We start from the raw sequence: 22192 nt of genomic DNA, 5'->3' as shown, positions 1-22192 counted from the left end.
ATGCACAGATTCACTTTCCCGGATCAATAGTCACTTAATTAATGATTAACTAAGTTGGGAAATAATTCCAAGTCTCAAAGGGCAGCTGAATCAGGCTTTCTCACTCTTTGTGGTTACTGTCGATTGCTCCCTCTCCCGTTCCCTTGGGGCCAGAAGTGGACACTGACGAAGCCCTGCCCTGTCCCTTTACCAGGAAGGTGGCCCCAGCTACACAAGGTTGGCTGCTAGTGGCTCACAGTTACCCTGTTCTCGGGAGAACTGTCCTCACCAAGAACTGCCTAGAAGGTTATATGCCTCCTACCCCTCCCTTCTGGGGCAACGCACAGCATTGGCTGAGCTAAAAAGTGCACTCCCTTGCCGCAAGCCCCAGAGCCACCCTTGGGCTTCTTCAAAAGCCATGTCTTTGCCTCCTTTCTTGCCATTTCCTCACTTCCCTGTAGGTTTCTCACTCAATAAATCACATGCCCTAGATGAATAAGTCACTCTCATTTCAGACCCAAGCCAGTGCCTTTGGAGACACTCATGAGGACTATTTATATAAGCTATACATACACTTAGAGCTGACATATACATTTATGTAATTTATATTATTTCACATAATTCATAGTTGATCACAACCTAACATTTCTAAAAATTTACAAATTAAGCCACCAGCTCACTAACCTCCATATTCAGGCAGGCCAAAATCCAAAATGCTCAGACTAACAGCAAGAGCCAATGCTCCAGAGCAGAGAAACTGGTATAGAAAGCAGTTATTATGCCGGCATACATGGTGGGCATTTAATACACGTTTAGCCACTGAAGAAATTTTTTGCCAAAATTTACTTCATTGGAAATAACACCCAATTCAAGAATGAAAGTGACTGATAACTGAATGCTTATAAAAATGTCTTTGATACTTTTGTGTAATTTTTTGGATCCCACTTACCATGTAGGGATAACTATACAGTTTGGGGGCAGAGAAAGAAGGATCTTGGGCCACACTCCAATGTCTAATTGGCCTTGCAAATTCCAACATGACCCCGACTCCATTATCCTGCCCCACAGCCCAGAGGAAAGGATGGACCCTGTCTGGGTCCCAAAGAATCGAATAAAAGTACATGAAAATGTACTGACATTTTAATTAAGCTGTTTGAAACCTTAATTGGTAGATTGATAGATTAATAAAGTGAAACAAGAAGTAAAGAGAAAATACTGGCATATTGGTCTATTAGTCAAATGGAATCTATTTTTTATTTATAGGGTAAGTTGGAATTTTCCTTTTTCCAGAAGAACCTATTATATAGCATGCTCTTAATCCAGAATAATTATATGTAAATAGAATTTTAGGATTGAAACACAAATGACATCCTTTCCAGTTGTGGATTCTGAGCTATAATACTAAAAACTGAAAGGAAAATACGTCACTTTCTGTGAAGAAAGCAAGCGAATGACAGGAATGTAGTTTAATCACCTCTGCAACATATAAAGAGGTTAATCCTATTTTTAAGTACTCTTGAGCTCTCACCATAAAACAAATCATATTTTAAAAATAAATACCCATGATTTGAACCTCTGAAGAGCATGTCTGCATTTAAAAGAGTCAGTCCAGGAGAATATATATTTTTTCCAATGAGGTTGCCATTGTTTGAACAATTTAAGGAAGCTTCTTTCAGAATCACCTTCACAGACTACAGCATATTCTTTTGAAAAATGTCACTGGTGAAAAGTTTTTGTACTTTGAGGTTGAATTTGACCTTCAAAAACGGCCAACACCTATATTCAGACAAGCCTGAGGCAAACTAAATGACAGGGTTGGATAGTTAAGGCAATTAGAGACTTACGGTAATTTATAAGAATACTCAGGCATACCGTGTTTCCCCGAAAATAAGACCTAACCTAAAAATAAGCCCTACCATGATTTTTCAGGATGACATTCTCTGAACATAAGCCTTAATGCGTCTTTTGGAGTAAAAATTAATATAAGACCCTGAAAAAAGGGAAACCCAGTAGGAGAACTTAAAACAAAGGCAGTCACCATATCCTGGCCTCCTCATCCCGGCCCAGTTGTCTGTATGTGGGTGTCTCCATGGTGTTTTGTGTGTGTGTTTTCAGGTAGACACTAAAATCAGAGCTTTTCTTACAGCCCTGAAGTTCAGATCTTAGAGTATAAATTGAATCATATAATATGATAAGAACACTCTCAGCGGTAATCTCTTCATGACTTTAGCTTGAAGTTTGACTTCTTGAAGCCTGTGTGCTTATCAGTTGTGTTACCATAAATCTTTATGGGGCAGTGACGTATGATAAAAGCATGGACCCTGTAACCTGGCTGCTTGGGTTCAAACCCCTGTTCTGATACTGAACATTGATGCCGGTGACTTAACTTCTCTGGGTTTCAACTTCACCTGTTAAATGGAGGTAAGAGTGGTACCTTCCTTGTGTTATTCTTATGCAGATTGACTTAATATATTTCCAGGGCTTAGAACAGCCTTCCACATAGTCAACACTAAGTATTAGCCATAATAATTATTTTGTATGGTAGCTGTAACAGGCAAAGAATAAGCAACTAGCATTCAAAAACCAAACCAAAACAAAACAAAAAACCAGCCCTTTATTGATTCAAACACTACACGGGTCGGACAATTAAGTTCGCGAACTTTCCACCATGCACTTACACAGTGGAAAATTTCACGGACTTAATTGTCCAACCTTCACATAGTCTCCTAACCCAAATCAGAGAACTGTGAGGACAGAGCCCCAAAGTGCAGTTTCCAGGCTCTCGGCCTCACATAGAAAGGTGCTGGCTCAGGTAGTAAATGGCCATCAGCTGTGGCTAGTTGGCCGTCAGCTGTAACCAGTGAGCCATTGGCCACTAATATAACTGCCGTGGCTACGCTAGCAGAAAAATGGGGGCTAGCAAGAAGATGGTGGCTGAGCTGGCAAGAGCAGATTGCAGAGAGGCAGATGCTGTCAGAGAGATTATAGTGGTATGACTCCCCTACTTATGGCTCCGTGGGTGTTCCTTTTTGGCCTAGCCATATCCTGCGTTCTTATGTGGGGAGCGGGAGCTGAGACCCCTGGTGATTCCCCACATGACAGGACCTTAAGAGGATCGAAAGCCGCACAGTGAGTCACAGGGCTCTGAATATATAGGACACGGAGGGCTGTTGAGAAGCACTTTGCCATAACTATAGATCCCAATATAATTTTAGGAACCTCCAAAGATGTGGTATTACTGCTGTTACCAGAACGTGTTGGCTGTTAGACTGTATTGTGCTGAATATAAGATGCCACAGATTGAAACAAGTATCTCTGTTTCAGAGGTACTGTCATGCAGGGGACCCTGCTCGCTGTGCAGGGGAGTCATACCACTATATCTGTCATGCGGGGCAGCATGCAGAGTCTCTGGTCCCACTCCCCACATAAGAATGCAAGATACGGTGAGGCCAAAAACGAACACCCACAGAGCCATAGGTAGGGGAGTCATACCACTATATTCTCGCTGGCGGCACTATAGTCTCACTGGAGGCTGGATCCACACTGTCCGCAACCCGCCATCCTAACTGCCATCCGCGCTTGCCAGCCACCATCTTCTTGCTAGCTCCCATTTTTCTGCTAGCGTAGCCACGGCAGTTATATTAGTGGCCAATGGCTCACTGGCTACAGCTGACGGCCAACTAGCCACAGCTGATGGCCATCCAATCACAGTTGATGGCTATTTACTACCTGAGCCAGCACCTTTCCACGTGAGGCCAAGACACTGAAAACTGCACTCCTGGCTCTGTCCCCACAGGTACTAGTATGAAAAAGTGTGCACCTCATAATCAGTGACATATGGTAAGAGAAGATTTTGAAAGTACCTCTAACTGGCTAGCTGGCCTCATTGGATTCTTCTGCATGCTAGGTGGGGCCCCAGCCCTGAAAAGGGAAACCTTCCCAAGACGCACTTACAAAGGTGACAACTGAGCTTTGAGTTCAGCACAGTGAGAGGGAGAAAGCCCCCCAGGGAAGACCCTGTTTTATATGAGGTGAAGAAAATGTAGAAGAAATGTGGAAAATTTTGAACGAGCATAAATGGTTCCTAATGCAGGTGTTAAAAATCTACCCAAGTGAGTTCTGAAATTCAGAACTATTTTTCCATCTGTGGAAAGAGTACATTGTTCCAGTCGAAAGTGAAACAACCGCTCGAGAGGGAAGAACTCCCAAACTTCTCTTTCCATGTTGCCCTTTGGGTTTCTGGCAGCTTCAGGTTTGGACTGCAACCATAATTACTGTCACCTGGGCTGGCTGGTCTTCACTGAAGATACCAGAGCCAAGATATCCTGCAAATAGAATTAATGAATGCAAATCGGACAGTAGGTCCCAAAGGCCCAGATTCCATTTGTAACCATTTATTTTTATATTCCAATTCAACAAACCTTAGTCAAAGAATCTGGACTAGGTGCAGGATATTGTTTTTAAAAATGGGACCAGGTGCAGAGTGTGTTGCTCTAAGGGGTGAGAAGATGACTCAGACTTGGCATCCACCTAGAAATCCATTCTGTGCAGGGGTTAAAGGGAATATGAACTGGGAAGGAGAGCAGGGAGAAGGGAAGGGGGAGGGAAGACGAGGGAGAGGGAGGGAGGGAGGCAGCAGGAGGGAGGGTTATCGCTGTAAACAGTCCAGTTTGTCAGTGTTTTGGACTGCCCTAAAAAGCACTTCACACAGAGTGTAGGAAAGCCTGCCTTCTGGTAATCCATCGATCATAAATTTGAAAGAAATTGAAAAAGTGGTCATAGCTTTCTTTGTATCTCACACTCTAGCCTCTGAAGGTCTAATTTGTAAATGCGTACCACATTTCCTATAGAAAAATGTGACTTTTGAATCTATCTCCTCAGCTGATTTGGAAGCATTTTTGCATAACATTGAATCTGTTGGGCAAGCCCCTGAGTAAACCCATTGCTTTTTTGCAGATGAATGGAGAACATCGTTAAAGACTGGTTCACTTCTTAGTATAAAATGTAGATAAGCAGTAGTATAACTTATCCTTATTTATGAAATTAGGGTAGGGAAAATATGTGTCGCATTTTTATCCACTGAAAAAAGTAACTTCTTTTTAGTACATGTAACAGTTATGTTTCAGTACTTTCATAGTTATTTAGTAATAATATTGCTTGCACCCTACTGGAGGTAATTCTAAATTGTTTGTCTTCCATTTATGATTTGGATTCAATGTTGCTTGAATTAGATCACTGAACATCTGGGTCTTGAAAATCTTATATTTATACAAGGATTTTTAGAAAATAAGATTGGTGTCTAGTATGGCAGAATTGGCAGAGATCTATGAGGAGACTATCTCATAATATCATTTAGCTAACTCAAATTTTCCTTGTTTTTTTTCGACTTATATATTTTTAAACGGCAACTTACAAAATGTAGAAATGAATATTATGTTTCATTAAATTATCTCTGGTCTCTTATAACTAAAATATCAATATCACCATTATAGGTTCTATATTGCATTTTTCTCCTTGGCAAACTGAGCCGTAACATATTCAAAGCCTGTCAGCTTTAACTTATTCTCTTTCAAGCCTGATGACCTCCTGGCAATGAATTTGAAGTCTTCTCTGCCACCCCCACTCTTCCTGGTATTTTCTGAAATGCCCAAGTTCCAAGGTTTATGCCATTCTGTCTGAGTATCTAAAAGATGGCAATGACAAAGCACATGACATCATGTAAACTGTGTTATTTTGACTTTTATGTTTTCCTTAAATATAAATCCTGACTAAGGCTGCCAAGGAGTTTGGCAAAGGTCAGCCCTGTTTTATTCTCTCTCAGTGGTTAGAACCGGAATTCCTTGGCCTTGTGAATTCTTGCGGTCTCCATGCTCTGCTCCTCCTTGCTAACGTCAAGTTCATCTTCAGTGTTTACTCAAATATGTTTGGCCCACTAATACCCCTTTTAATGAGAATCCAGCTTCCTGCCAAAAGTCCCATTTGGATCATTTGCTTTTTCTTGGTTGATCATATCAAGCAAATCATTACAAATAATAATACTGTAATAACATAGTTCTTTCCAGGAAATGTCATCTTGCTGATGGCATCTAAGACTGGATATTATTAAAATCTGACTTGGTTTTTTTTTTTCATTCTGACTGCAGTGCAATTTAACACCCCTTGATGAGACACAACGAGTAGGGATTTTCTGGCTTGTGATCAGCATTTTAGGTTGGTGGTCAGATGAAAACTGTGATAGAACTCTTTCCGAGTATTTGTTGTGCACTCTTAAATTCCTTGTTCTATGGTGATTCAAGCTGTTTCATAAAATACCTCTGTAAAAACAGGCCATTAAGGCAGTTCAGAATTAAACAGAGAAAAAAATAATTTCATTTATTTTTCACGTTTTGAACTCGAATAATCCAAATAACTTTATTATCCCTTAATGACAAATGAATGCAAAAAAATGCCAAACTGAACGCAAAGACATTATAAAAAGTTCCATTCTGAAATAAGAGCATTTTCCTCCATCTTTTCTTTCATCTATTCTTATTCCATCTGTTCTGATGTGCTCTACCAGTTGCACAGAAAGAGATTGTCCTGAATTAAAGAAGAAAACAGTGCTGATTTTAATGAACTATACAAAATCTTTCTTAAGTAATGTTGGTTTCCAACAGAACTTTGTAGAGCACATTTACTAAATCATTTCTCAAAAAAATGGTGAAGCACTTCTTTGGCAGTAGACGGATAAGAAGAAAAAAAATAGTAGAAACCAGGGGGGGATGCTTAATCTTAATGTCAGGATGTATTTGGCTTCAGTTACAGAATATCCAATCAAAACTAACAAATAATCTAAGAATGTCTACTTCGCTTAAGCAGAAGCCTGATAAACAGCTGATAGCACAGCTCAGCGACGTCAAAGCTCTGAGTCAATAACATCTATTGAACGCACATTCATTCTTTCATTCAATATGGCTTTCAATATGCCCTTGGCCCCCTCTGTGCCAGCCTGTGTCCTCGAAGAAGGTGGCACAGCCTTGTCCTGGGTCCAGCACCACGCAGGGCTCTCTAGCTGATACAAACAAAAGGCCAGGGATCAGACCCCATCTTTGTCTCTTTGCCCTGAGTCTATGGGCTATTTCAGTTTATACTCCAAGATTGGCCCGGAAAAGACCCAGGCGCCAGTGTGGGTCAACCCACAGGAACTGTGACTAGAATTTCTTATTTCGTTCCCAAATATAGAGAAAAAGAAATTGTGTTATTCCCAAACTCTTGCACTTATGTAGCCAATATCCAATATGCAATACAATATGTACAACATAATATGGATGTACTTTGATAACAGGGAAGGGAATGCAAGCGGGATAAAGGAAAATTTTAAACGCCTTAAAAATGGCGTCCTATTCCATTTACTATGGTCGTCAAATTATAAGTACAAAATTTTGAAGGAAACGCTAACATCTTGTTTGATGAAAGTACATAACTTGGCATCAAAAGTATATAAATATAGAGTTTTTCCTACGGAAGAAAACCTGGCTTGGCAGAATCCAGAATGTGAATGTAAAAGGGCATATGCCACAGCTCAGCTAAGTTAGGAACCCAGCTCAGAGAAGAACGCTGCTCTCATATTTCCTTTTTGTATTCTGTACACAATCTATCCTCAATTTCCTGAAATGTCATCACTCTCCATTTAATAAACAAATGACAAAGAAAGCTCAAGTCATGAAATCAGTGGCACCATAACCTTCACTTGATTTTTTTTTAAAACGCCACAGTTAGCTCTAAAGGCCAATTTGATTTAAAGCCTAGAGCCAGTGACTTTCCGAGAAGTTTCCTGTTTTCTTTTTCGAAGAAAAAGAACCAGTATGAATGATAAGAATTTGTGGCAAATTCTAAACATAAAGCCTTTTTGCATTTAAATACGTATTTTCACCTGCTTTAGTTCTCACCACGGGGGACTCTGGCTCTCAAAACCTCATTTCTTTTCTAATTCCACAGCTATGAATTTCCCTGAATTTGCTTTTAGACAGCTTTCCATTCATATTTTGACAGCCAAAATAGGACCTGACTTTATTGTTTTTCTAATAACATGGGCGGTTAGGGCAAACGTATCTTATCGTTTCTGTGCCTCATACTTATTTTTCATTTGTAAAGATAAATATTCTGAAAGGAAATTTTGGTGACTGGGAGAGACGTAATGTATTTCTGTTTAAACAGACGTTCATTAAGAAAACTTCATGCTGTGTTAAACCAGACTCAGATCCCATCGCTGACAGGGCTGTATTCTGGAAAACCATGGTTGCCTTCCATGAAGTAAAACTCAAAATGTTAAAAAATGTACTCAGAAAAACTCTAGTATTTCTGAATAATTATAATTATGCATAAACTTAATCTCTTTGTAGTTTAACAGGGAGCACTTTCTGAGGAAATACGTTCCCTGTACTTACGCTTCACCCAGTAAAATCATTCTTGTTTGTCCTAAAATGACTTTAGTGGCACTTTCAAGGCTTCCTCTAAAGCTCTTTCTGATTTTCCAAACTTATTTCAAATCATTTCTTTATAACATCTTTTATCTTCTCTTAGGAAGAAGGAAAGATTAAATACTTTTTGTTTTCTCTCCTTTCTGCATTTTTATGTCCTTCTAAAATCCATTAAATACTTCATTTTCAAGAATCTGCTAGTAATATTCAGTCTGTAGACATGTAACCTTATCTTACTGATCCTTCATTTTTACATCAACAAAATGAGAAGACTGGATGGAGATGATCTCTAAAGTAGCTTTCTAGAGAGTTAAACTGAACTTGTGGTGAAAGCTGAAATGTGTTCGCAATCTGCCCTCCACTTCCGTCCGAAACTTCTAACAAAAACACAGTCAACATCAAACTCACCTGAAAGTGGACATAAATCCAATATATTTCACTCAGTTGAAGTATCCATTTTTACTTTAACATCCTCAATTAGGCTCACTAAAAGTTGCGAAAACGATGGAGAAAGTTAACAATTTTTCCTCTGCCTTTGGTTCTGAAATCTGTATGTTGAATTTCCCTGTCTTTCTTCCGTGGGACCCTTTCAATGCTCCCACATTGGTGAGGTGAAAAGTTACAAAAAGCTTCTCTAAGGTCTGAACTTACAAAATGACCTCTTTCTCATGGAAAAGGATCCTAAAATACATCAATAAGATTTCCTTAACTCAATATATTAAACACTGAGTATTTTGCAAAAAGTGTTTATTTTTGAAAGGTGGAGTTAAGTTCAGCCTCAAATTATGCAAAGTAAATATTTCAAGTTATAATAGTAAGATTTCTTTTGATGTTATAATGGAGATTCTGTACTATGTAAACTAACGTTTAGACGGTTAATGATCTACTAGGTAGTGCTGTAAATGTTTCATGACCTCCTTGGGCTCACCGATGTATTTCTGTTATTAGATTTAAGCTTCTTTTCCTCCAAGGAGCCGTTGTGGGTTCCCTACGCATCACTTGTATGGTAACTAACTTCATGACACTGGGCGTATCAATAGCAAGGCCATCATCTAACACTGTAACAAATTTAAACTAGAGAATCTCACAAATTACAGCAAAATAAATTACACGAAGCTCAAAGGTTTAAATGTAAATGAAGAGGGGAGAGAGAGAGAAACAGAGACAGAGACAGAGAGAACCTTAAAAAAACTCATAGCGGAGAAGGCCTTTTAAAATGTAACTCAAAATATAGAAACCGTGAAATAAAGAATTGCTAATAAAGAATTATGTAAAAGCAATGAATAATAAACTGGGAAATAGTTGCAGTTCCTCTCACAGACAAAGGGTTAATTTGTCTTTAACAGAGAGGTATCCTAGAATCAATAAGAAAAAGAACAATAAACAAGTAGAAAAATGGATAAAAGGTTTCACCAGACAGATCACAGAAAGGGAGATACAAATAGCTTACTAACATATTAAAAGATATTCTACCTCACTAGAAAGACAGGAAAAGCTAATTCAAACTTTATTGAGATACTTTTTTTACATGGTCAGATTTATAAAGATGAAAAATTGAATGATGTAGTTAATGTTGGTGCATTCTCGTACATTACTGATTGAAACGTAATCGATGTCTTTATCGAGGGAATTTGGTGATAACTGCTAATAAAATATGCATGCTATTTAATCTAGCCAATCACACACACACACACACACACACACTATATATATATATATATATATATATATATATATATATATATATATATATATATATATATATACACACACACACACACACATATATTCACACTTCTGTAAAATGGCATATGTTTAAGGCTCTTCATTAATTACAGTAGAATATAAAGTATCAGAATAGCAGAAGTACCTTGCAAGTCAATCGAGAGATGGCTGATTGAATTTTGACACTCCACACATTGAAGGTAGTGCTGAAGAGCCATATAAAGAAAGAATGAGGAAGCTCCCTCTGTTCTGATGTGCAACAAAAATCAAGATATATTTTCAGATGAAAAAGAACAAAATCCAGAATATCATTTGGGTGTAAAAATGAAGGGAAAAAAATGTGTGTGTGTGTGTGTGTGTGTGTGTGTGTGTGTGTGTATACATATATACATATTTATATTTATATATATATATAATTACTTGAATATACAGAGATTATCTTTGGAAGGACATCCAAGAAACTGATAACGGTTGCCTCTGAAGAGGGGCACAGAGCAGCCAGGGAACGAAACAGAAGTGTAACTTTTCAAGAGCTGTGAATCAATTGAGCACTTATTGCTTACACAGCATTGCCAGGCACTGTGACACACAGGGGGGGTATCTGCCCTGATGAAAATACAGCCTACTACAAAGAGAAAGCTGGCAAATGTGATATGTAAGAAAACCATGACATATGAAATCGCTTGGCCGTAGCTATAAATGCAACTGACACACAGAGGCGCGAGAGACAGACGGACTGGAAGACTCCTGGAAGACACCTGAGCTGACATTGAACTCAGTATTCCAGGCAGAGGTGATAACAGCACAAAGGTTTGGAGGGACCAGGCTCCTGTGTGAGGAATTGATTAGTAAGAGTTAATTATGTTATCTCACTTCCTTCTTTCCTCCCTTGCTCCCTCCCTCCCTCCCTCTCGCCTTCCTTCCCTCCCTCCTTTCCTTCCTTCCTTCCTTCCTTCCTTCCTTCCTTTCCCCGTCTTATTCTTCTGCTGCTGCTGCTTCCTCCTCCTCAGTCTCCTTTTCCTCCCCCTCCTCCTTCTTTCCTCCTCCTCCTCTACCACCTCCTCTTCTTCTCCTTCTCCTTCTTGCAAATGAGGTTCTTACCATTCATGTTTCATGACCACGTGTCTTTAAAGCACTTCAATAACAAGCAAGGACACTCCAACCTCCGTGATCTTGCCAGTATGTCCCTAGTGTGGACCCAAAAAGGGGCCACATGTGAAACCTGACAAGCTCAGGAGACCGAAAATAACCACATAGGATGGTCCGAACACAAAATTTCTAACTAAAAGCAGGTCATGGCAGGTAGTCAGTCACATCATAGGCCTGTAGCTTCCTTGACAAAGGTCAATCTTTACCTTAAGTGAGCCTTTCGACTGTCTTTTTGCATCTAAGACAGCAAGCCCTTGGAATGTCAGAGCAATCCCTTTTTCCGGACCAGAGCAGGAAACTACAGAATCCCTCATTGTTATTCTTGTCCTCTGATGACCATCTCTATGTGCTGTAAATAGGGAACTATTAACTATGCTATACCCACCAATGTGAAAGAAATATCTGTCTCTCTAATTTACTATTATTCAATCCCAGAGACTCTCCCCCCACCTCCCCCCCCACCCGCGTTTTCCTTTCTCCCACCCCCTTAATCTACCACCAATGGATTTCATGTAAACCTCCTCTGAGTCTATGTATAAAACAAGTTGCAAACCGCCATTTTGTGGAGCATTTTCTCAGTCTGTTGAGATTTTGCTTCCCAGCAATTGTCATCAGTATGGCTCAAATAAACTCTTACAAGCTTTTTCTTAGGCTGGATGTTTTGTTTGTCGACACTGGGTATAGAGCGAGGTCTTCATTTTTTTCTGTGTTTTGGATAAGAGTCCAACAGTCATGAGATCATTCTTATGTACCTAAAGCTCCAGATTTGGCCAACTGCTTAATATAGATAGATTAATATAGATAGATTTTATATATATATATACATATATATGTATATATCAAATCAATTAGGAAACACATATTAGGAAGTATCCATATTTAATACTATCAAAATTACTTCCACAGCAATACAAGTACAATAGAAGCTTCTCTCTCTCTTTCTCTAGTTCTCTCTCCCTCTGATAAGCTATTGTGAACAAGAAATTTCATTAAAATGCATTTCATTAAAATACATGTATTTTATATATGGAACCCTGAAAGCAACAGAATTAAAACTTCAATATCACTGGTCCTGATTCAGCAGATTAGAGGGGCAGACTTCTGGGTTTTATTTGCTTCTTTCATCATAAGATTTCTTCCATCTTCCCACATCAGTTCGGAATTGAAAATTCCTAACGATTGTCTAAGTCTGTGACAGAGACACACACACAGCTTGCTTCCTACTCTGGAAATCTTCTCTGTGCTTTTGGCTGGAAAGAACGCAGGAATCAAAGCATTTCCTTAAACAGTGGAAGCCAAGATAAATCTACTTATTCTAAGAAACAATAGAAATGAAATTTCCACTGGGATCAACTCAACACAGCTGATTAACATTTCTTTCATGCTAAGTTTTTGGCTTATATATCAGGGTAGGGGTTAGTAGAGGTGAGTCCATTAGCCGTTATATTAAACATGAACATTCACCGAAGAGTAATTAACTCGTGTTTTACTTCTTCAAGTGCCCTTTTTCATACTTAATGATCAGTATTACGCATCCAATCTTAGACCCTAATTTTTGTTTGTCTTTCACATTTTTCCAGTTTGACAGTAAGAGGTTTATTCTAGAACAATTAACAAATCAGACCACCTACCAACTGCTAACTTGTAATATTTTGTTGTTGTATGTCGTGTTTTTAATCCCTCTTCAGTAACATTTGTATCCTGTTAATGAAAAGACTCAAGTTTCTTGTAGTTGTTGTTTCTAGTCAACATGTAACCTAAGTGGACAAGGTGGGAACCTAAGAAAATTCCAAAAGATACAATATCTTCTTTGGACGGGAAGGCTGACCTTGTTTACGCACCCATTACCAGGCAATTAAGACTTTTCTCTTCAATGAAGCTAGACCTAACCACAGGTCCTGGTTGGCTCCCCAATTATGCCACATTTACTGTATACATATTTTCTTCGTCTTGAGTTTCTTGTCTCTCTGTTCCTCCCCTGGCCATTTATCCCATCGTACTCACCCTTCATGTCAAACCTGTGCCAGCAGTTACCTGTGCTTTATTTTAGCCTCTACTCCCTTCATGACTTTTATTCTGCCTTACCTTGTCCTTCAGTTTCACTTTTTTTGTTGTTGTTGCCCAGATCCCAAATTTCTGGCTTCAAAGTTTGTCTTTATTATCTTCTAGGGGCTTGCTTCACCTTACGTCAACCTCCAAATACCTGTCCAGGTTTTTAGACCTCTGCTTTCCTTTACTCTTTGTAACTCTATACGTGCCCTTTGTTTTTGGTGTCCAGTCACAGTGAGATTACTCTGGTGCAGCTCCCTGCCTTGGGCAATCAGGGAATCAGGAAATACCCATCTTGGGAACTTGTTTCAAAGGGGGCATTTTACACTCCACTTTACACTAGATTCTGTGTTCATCGAGGTCCAGCGTCACAATAAATGTCATATTCATTGTGGTATTCCCAGCCTCCAACACAATGTCGCACCTATTAGATTCTCAGTCAACAAATGTTCACTGAGTGAATTTCTAAGACAGTAACAAATGCAACTTCTGCCATTTACCCACATAATTAAACCTATGATTTTGATCTGTTGGCAAGATGCAGGTTCCCTTCTCCAGTGTTTATTTTCCGGCTTAGCTGGATTGGGCAGTACAAAATATGCACACAATAAATTCCATGGATTCATCTAGACATCATTAGTGACCCTTATGGAAAACATGAAGCTACTCTCTGAGGTTATGATGAAAGTTAAAAATCCCCAAATTGATAGATAGCAAGTAAGAAAATTTGAGAAGGCTCAGAAGAGTATCTTAAAAATAATCAAGTAGTTAAAAAATAAGAAATACAATTCATCTGAGATGCTGTAAGAATGCCTATTATATTCTTGCCCCCAAACCTCTATTTTCTTAAACCAGCTTTCATAAGATTCTAAACTTGGCCACCAAACACTCTCTAAGGCAAAGGTGTATCAGTAAGTGCATTGCTATGGAAAGAGTTTATAATATAATGTATGATAATTTGATAAGACTTATCAAAACAGCATGGATAATATGATTCTGTTTCTACAAAATAATACAGAGAAAAATATCTGGGAGATTTTTAAAATTGATGCGGAAAACCCATACAATAAAGTGCACAAATCTTGCACAACTTGATGAATTTTTTCCTTTGTATACATCCATGTGATCTCATAAAAATATAGGACATTTCCAGGACTCCAACAGGCTCCCTGATGGCCCTTCTCTAAAGGACGTTTCCCCAAACATTTAGTGGGTACCCTATTGGAAGAATCTTAGGTGATTTTTAACTTTCTTCTTCATACTATTCTGTTGCTAGAGTTTTCTACATTAGTGTCACCTGTATAATCAGAAAAACAACAATAACATCATTTTCCTTGCAGACTTTCTGCGCAGCAGAAATACTAATGAATGCATCTCAAGGAAAAGGATTTGAGGAATCTGAATTCCTGATTCCAGCATTTACCTAGCTTTCAATGTTAATTATTATTCTTATTTTTCTCTGTGTATTTCTGGCTTTCCTTGATTTTTTTTTTCCCTTAAAACTTAGCAAAGCTTTCTTTTCTAACAGGCTGATCTATTCCAGTGTGCAGGGCAATGTGTCCGTCCGTGCTTTCTGAGCCTCATAGGAAGAGCCGTGTGCTCCCGACACTGTGTGGGGCTAGAGATTGCGTGCTGGTGTCCCTCCAAAATTCATAGGTTAAATCCTAATGTTCAGTGTGATGGTATTTGGAGGTGGGGACTTTAGGGGTGATTGGGTCAGAAGGCATAGCCATTATGAATGGGTTTAGTGACCTTACAACAGCGACGCCAGAAAGTTAACTTGCCCTTTCCACAATGTGAAAAGATGACCCTTACCAGACACTGAATCTGCTGGAAATTTGACCTTGGGCTTCCCAAATTCTGGAAATGAGAGAAATAAATTTCTGTTGTTTATAAGCCACCCAGTGATATTTTATCACAGCAGCCTGAACACACTATGACATGTGGCCATCTGAAATCAAAGTGGAATGAGCCCAATCAAGACAGAGACATGGAGTCAAAGAGAAAAGACATCAAAACGTAAGATTTATTCCTGATAAAGTCCTACTGAACAAGGCTGTTTGGACCTGTAACTACAATCAACCTCCTAGGACCTATGGGCCTAGGTTCAGCTTCCATACCTACAAGCCCATACCTACACCCCCTCCAGGAAATACTCCAGTGGATGAGAGATAAAGACACACAGCTTCAGAACCCAGTGCTCAAGGAGACATAGGAACCAAGCCACTGAGAGCTCAGTATTCTCTGCCAGTCTCATCAGGAAGGTAAGTCATCCAGTGGAGGTGGAAGAGAATGCAGATGTCATCCTCCTAATGTTCCCTGTGAGGACTACAGCGGAAGTTGTCTTTGATGGAAAGATGAGGATGAGAAATATGGTCCGCCCCCCACCCACCCCCCACCCCCGCCCCCGCTCCATACACACACACACTCCTGACTGAATGGTCCTTAAGGGCTCCATAAACCCAGATTCTGATTCCAAAGGAAAGGCTTTTGCTCTTGCTTTTCTTTCCTACCTTTCACTACAGGGTTTTATAAAGCAAATTGATAAATATATAAACAAGCAAACAAATAAGTGCAGTGAGATAAAAAGAAAGTTTAAAGGATTATATGGAATCTTACACTTAGAAAATCCTCGGTCATACACAGGGTTGAAATCCACTGAATATCTGCATTATTGAAAAGCCAAAAACAAAGAGTAACTAGTAACTGATCCCTTTTGTGCCTGAACTTCCAAACGCATCTTAATCTCATTGTCACAACCTGAAATGATGAATCACTGGAGTTTCTATGTCAAGTGCAGTTGGCAGAAGATTAAATGCTGAAGCTGAATTTCCCACCAAGCCTGTTTTTGTAACCTGTGAAACACATTCAAACAACTTGGGACCCATTTCCTGAAAGGATATTTTCAACTTTCCAGTGACTCTGCTCACTTCAAACTGAACTCAGCCTTCAACTGGAGCGTGTGCAGATCCTGAGAAGGAAACGATATTTTTTTCTTCAAGTAAAAAACTGCAGGGTGGGGTGGGAAGGGAAAAAGTTTACAAGATAATGACTCGCTTCCCTTCAAAAGATTTCTCAAAAAGGGTTCATGCATATTGATTTACTTATTTTGTAAGTTCATTTCTTTTTACTGAATTATAGCATATCTATACGGATGCGAAAGTTGGACAGTAAAGAAGGCTGACAGGAGAAAAAACTTGACTCACTTGAAAAACGGTGTGAAAAGACAGCTGTACAGACACCCAGGACCACCAGAAAGAGGAACAAGTGGGTCCTTGAGCAAATTAATCGAAACATCAGTGGAGTCAGAAATAACAGAGCTGAAGCTGTCCTACTTCAGGTACCTCGTGAGAAGGCAGGGTTTTTTGGAAAACACAAGAATACTAGGAAAAATAGAAGGCAGCAGGAAAAGAGGAAGCCCAAATATGAAACAGACTGACTCCATAAAAGATGCCATCGGCTGAGCTGAGCAGGGCTGTTGAGGACAGGACACTGTGGATGTCATTAATCATAGGGTCACCAGGAGTCGGAGCCAACTCAACGGCACTTCACATACACATAGCATACCTTTAGGAAACTACACAAGTCATGAGTGAAGAGCTTGATGAATGTTTGAAGAATGAACATGTATATGTAACTAGCCATATGTATATGCAATCAAGACATAGAATATCACTAACACTGCCAGAATTTTCCATGGCCCTCTGTTACGCATTATCATCCCCAAAGAGCCTGCTATTCTGACTTCTACCACCACGTATTAATTTTGCCTGAATTTTGAGCTTTGTGTTTGTGGAATCATACAGCATACACTCTTGTGTGTCTGAATGCATTTGTTCCGTGTTTCATTTGGGAGATGCATCCATGTAGTTGCATGTCGGATAGGAGGAGTGCCTTCATTCTCATTGCTGTTTAGTGTTCCACTGTGTGAATATGCCACAATTTACGTATTCATTCTACTGCTGAGGGACTTTTGGATAGTTTCCAGTTTGGAGCTCTTATAAAAGCTCTAGTGGATTCTAGTATCTCTTGATGAGCCTTGGTACACATTTCTCCCAGTTCCAAGGAGTCGGTCACTAGGCTTGTGGTAACTTGTTAAGCAGCAATAGGAAAGTCACATAATCACCTTTTCATATATATATATATATATATATATATATATATGGCCACATGGATATCCTCTTGTGAGAAGTGCCTGCCTAGTTAAATCTTTTGTCCACTTTTTAAAAATTACATTGTCGGGTTTTTTTTCCCTATGGGAGTTCATTAAACATTCTACCCTAAAGTCCTTTGTAGGTAATATTTATTATGCAGTCTCCCATTCCATGACTTATTTCTTTTATTCAGTGCTATCTTTTGATAAAACAAAGTTCCCAGTTTTAATCATGCCCCATGTTGTTGTCTTTTCCTTTATGGTTGTGCTTTCTGTGAATTTATAAGAATATCTTGCCTACAAGGTCATGAAGACATTCTCCAAGTTACCTTCTATAAGCTTTATTACTTTGACCCATCTGGAACTCATATTTGGATATCATGTAAAGTAGGTGTTAAAGTCTACTTTTTTTTTTCCATTTAGATAACCAAATGATTCAGTATCATTTATTTAAAAGGGCTATCTTTTCCTCACTGCATTGTCATGACACCTCACTGCATTTGTAATGACATAGATCAGGCAATTGTGTAGCTCTATTTCCGGACTTTTTACTGTTCTATTGCTGTATTTATCCATCTCTGCACCTGTTCAGAAAAGAGTTCACAAAGCAGGCCTGAGAATGCTCCTTTACAGGCCTGCATCTAAGCCTGGTTCTTGGCTAGAGTGTGGGAACCCTCCCCAGAACTGATGAGTGGTTCACTGTCCCTGAACTGTTTGTACAAACAATAGTGTTTATACTGAACACTTGCTTTCCTTCTAAGAGTTTGGAATTTGGGTGTTTACTAAGTAAAATATGCATCCATGACCAGCCCCAGTAAAAACCCTTGGCACCGAGTCTCTGATGAGCTTCTCTGATAGACAGCTTTTCACACGTGTTGTCATGACTTGTTGCTGGGAAAATTAAATGTGATCCACTGGGAGAAGACTTTTGGAAACGTGCACCTGGTTTCCTGGAGACTTTGCCTCATGTGCCTTTTCCCTTAGCTGATTTTGCTTTGTATCCTTTCATTGTAAGAAACCATGTTCATGAGGATGACTGTTTGCTGAGTCCTGTGGGTCTTCCTCAAGAATCAGCAAACCTGAGGGCGGCACCAATACCATCCTGTCTTAATTACTATAACTTGATAGTTATGATACTATCCGGTAATATGAGTTTGACAAATGTGTTCTCTTTAAAGATGGTCCTGGCTATTTTCTGCCTCTTGAATTTCCATGTAAATTTTAAGATCATCTCAATATTCACCAAGTTCAACCTGCAGAAATTTTTATTGGGATTTATTTGATCTCCATATCTATGTGGGAGAATTTACGTTTCTACTATATTGAGTCTTCCAAACCATTAACGTGGTATAGTTACAAATGCAAAACAATTTTACAAATGCAAAATAGACTCTGAGAGATTAAGAAACGTGGCTAAGTCAAACAGCTAGACGTCAAACCCAAATCTACGTGACCCTGCTACTTGACTCTTCTACCTACCCAGAGTTGTGAAACACAATTATAGTGCCTGCAGTCTCTTGCCCTTTATTTAATTGAAAAAAAAAGTTATTTTTTCAGTGAGGAATATATATATGCCATAGAGACCTAGTTCTGGTCTAGTCCTATCACCCAGAGTTATTTGAAGATCTAATCAATATGCCAGAGTGAAGCATCAAACAAGATACAAATTTCAAAGAATTTCACCAAACAGCAACAACAAAAAAGGCATAGAACTCTTGCATCCCACACTTCCCTGAGGACATGAAAGGGTGACAGATAGAAATATTTAGATATTGGTGTTCTGTGTGCCCCACCCCCACCCCACCCCACATGGTGCCGGTTCCTCTCCTCAAGCCTCATAAGAGAGCCAGTAGACTCTCTCAGTTTGGGGTGACAGTGAACTGTTTGTTCTCCGGTTCTCAGCTGAGAAATCTAAAGTGAGAGAGAAGGGATAGCTAGCTCTGGGTGGATAAGCCACAGGAGTATAAACAATAATATAAATGGAGCCATTTTAAAATGGAGCCGGAGCTGCCATGCTTAAGGAACTGCCTTGCCATCTATGCCTCAAATCTTTGGAAGGTTAAAACAGGGTAAAATGACCTTTGGACTGGGCCTAGGGCAACCTTGTGTCCCCAAAGAACTGTTTGCAAAGGTAACAAGAAAGCAGTAACTTTAACTACTGGACTGATGACTACTAGATGGAAAATTAAAAACATTGTTTAGAATTAACATCATTAGTTTATGATATCTGCACCAACAGAAATGCCTGTCTTCTATTGATGGAGTGCTTCCCCTTCCCTTTCTCATAAATACCCATTGCCTTTGGTTCTTAATCAGAACATTATTTGGGCTTCTGCCTGAATTAATGATTCCTGAATAGCTACTCTTACTGATCTCAGTAAATGCATGTTGCCTCTCACTTTGAATAGCCTTTTATTTTTAGATTAATGGGAGTGACGGCAGTGTTAGGCTATCAGCAGCTGCAGAATTTATGGGGGCAGAGATGAGTTAATGTCTCCTAAGGACCTCCTAGGAGGAGGTTATTTTAAGTCTTATCCAAAGTGGCAAACTACAGGGGCAAAGAGAACTCAGTGAAGAAAAGCAGAAGTGATCTTCCAAGTTCTAGCTGCTGAGGGAATAAACAACCAAATAGACTGAAAATGTATTCTCTGTGCATGAAAGGAGAGAGGAGGGGAGGTAGGCAGCACTCACCCAAAAAATCAATGGAAGCGCCAGCCTTCAACACCTGAAGGCCCAGGAAGTGTCACCAGAAAAGGAAGGGCTTTCCTGCTCCCCACTGTCCCCCATCTCAGTTCCACGACAGCAAAATCATGGCGGAAAAGCTAAAAGAGTAAGAAGGAGACAAAGGAAAGCCAACCAGACCATTTAGCCAACTACAGGCTCCACCCCTCACCCCACTCCCAGGTCCAGCAGGAGAGGGAAAGTAGGTGCCTCAAGTTTAAATCAGTTTGGACATTTTGACTAAATGAATATTTTTTGTAAAACCTAAGAACAACTGGAAAAGTAATCTGGGGCAGAGAAAGAACTAATCCCATTCAATAAATTTAACAGATTTAAAAGATAATTAGAAACTACAATGAGAAATCACTAAGTACCCATTACAATGACCATCATGAAAAAGATAATACCAAGTGTCCTCAAGGATGTGGAGAAATATGAATCCTCACATTCCTGGGGGAATATAAAATGGTACAGCCATTTGGAGAACTCCAAGGCAGATTTTTTAAAAGATAGATATAAACTTAACCCAGCAATTTTACAACTAGAGACCAACCAAGGAAGATGAAAACACATGTTCAAAACAAAGGCTGTTACATGAGTGTTCATAGCAACATTATACATAATATCCCCAAACTGGAAACAATTCTAACGTTGATCGGACCTATGAATGGATAATAAAGTAATACATTCATACAATGAAATACAATTTAGCAACAAAACAAATGAACTACTGTTACATGCCACAGCATCGATGAAACATTATATCAAAATATTATGCTAAGTTTTAAAAATAAGTGTGATGCAAAAGATTCCATTTATGTGAAATGTCCAGAAAGAGGAAATCTATAGATTTGCAGATTAGTGGTTACCTGGGGCTGAGTGTGGGAGTGGGAATTCACTGCAATCATCCACAGGGAAACTTGTTGGGGTGATGGAGATATTCTAAAACCAGATTGTGGTGATGCTTTCACAATTCTATAAATAAACTTTAAAGCATTGAATTACAATTCAATGTAGGTGTACATACGCTTACAATGGGTGACTTTTATGGTATGTAAAATTATACCTCAACAAAACTGTTAAAAAAAATAACTAACATGAGATCCGAGGTGGGAATGTATAGGTGAAGAAAGGTTGGCAATGTATTGATAATTATTGAAGCTGGAGATGGATAATGAGGTTTCATCATACTATTCCTTCTACTTTTATGTATGTTTGAAATTTTTCACAGTAAAAAGTGTTCAAACAGTAGTGAGAGAACAAATTAAAATTGCTTTATAGAGACACACTCTATTAAGTATTCAATATAACTCAATTGTTATGCCTACTTTTAATTTTCATGCCATTCCATTAAATGTGGTGATATTCAACAGAAAATTGGCCAAGCAGATGCAAAAATGACTGATGTGTTGGCTAGATCTGTACTTGTATGTTGCATCCAACAACTTTAATAGGCCTAATGCAACTCAAAAATCATGGTGTCAAGAAATCATAAAGTTAAAAGAGACTTAGGGAGGTCACCTGTTGACCTCTGCTTTGGAAAGGGTCTTACCCAGCAAAGCTGTCTTTTCATTTTAAAATATTTAGACGTGTACATAAGAGAGATTCAAAATCCCTTTGGTATTGTAGCCAACACAAACTGGCTGTGTTAATGAATACCTTCCTTTAATCTGCTGACAGCCAAGGCAAACAAAGAATATGAGAATTAGCAAACCATAGCAAATATGTTAAAGAAAATAAGAACTATCAGGATTGAGAAAAAGAACATTAGGAGGCCAGAAGTAAGTTATGCATCCATTATATGTCTGGCTTTTAGTATAGAGAAGAGACTAAAGAAGGAAAAATTACTAAGGAATTAGAGAGTTTTTAAGAGACTTTGTTTTTAAAGTATTATGATACCCAATTGGCTCATGGGACAGATGTACGTGAACCAGTGGTTGATATGTGGAGGGTTGGC

Source organism: Rhinolophus sinicus, chromosome 2 (genome assembly GCF_057876585.1).
Source record: "Rhinolophus sinicus isolate RSI-liver-muscle chromosome 2, RSI-T2T, whole genome shotgun sequence".
Taxonomy (NCBI): Eukaryota; Metazoa; Chordata; class Mammalia; order Chiroptera; family Rhinolophidae; genus Rhinolophus; species Rhinolophus sinicus.
This window is presented reverse-complemented; position numbering follows the sequence as displayed.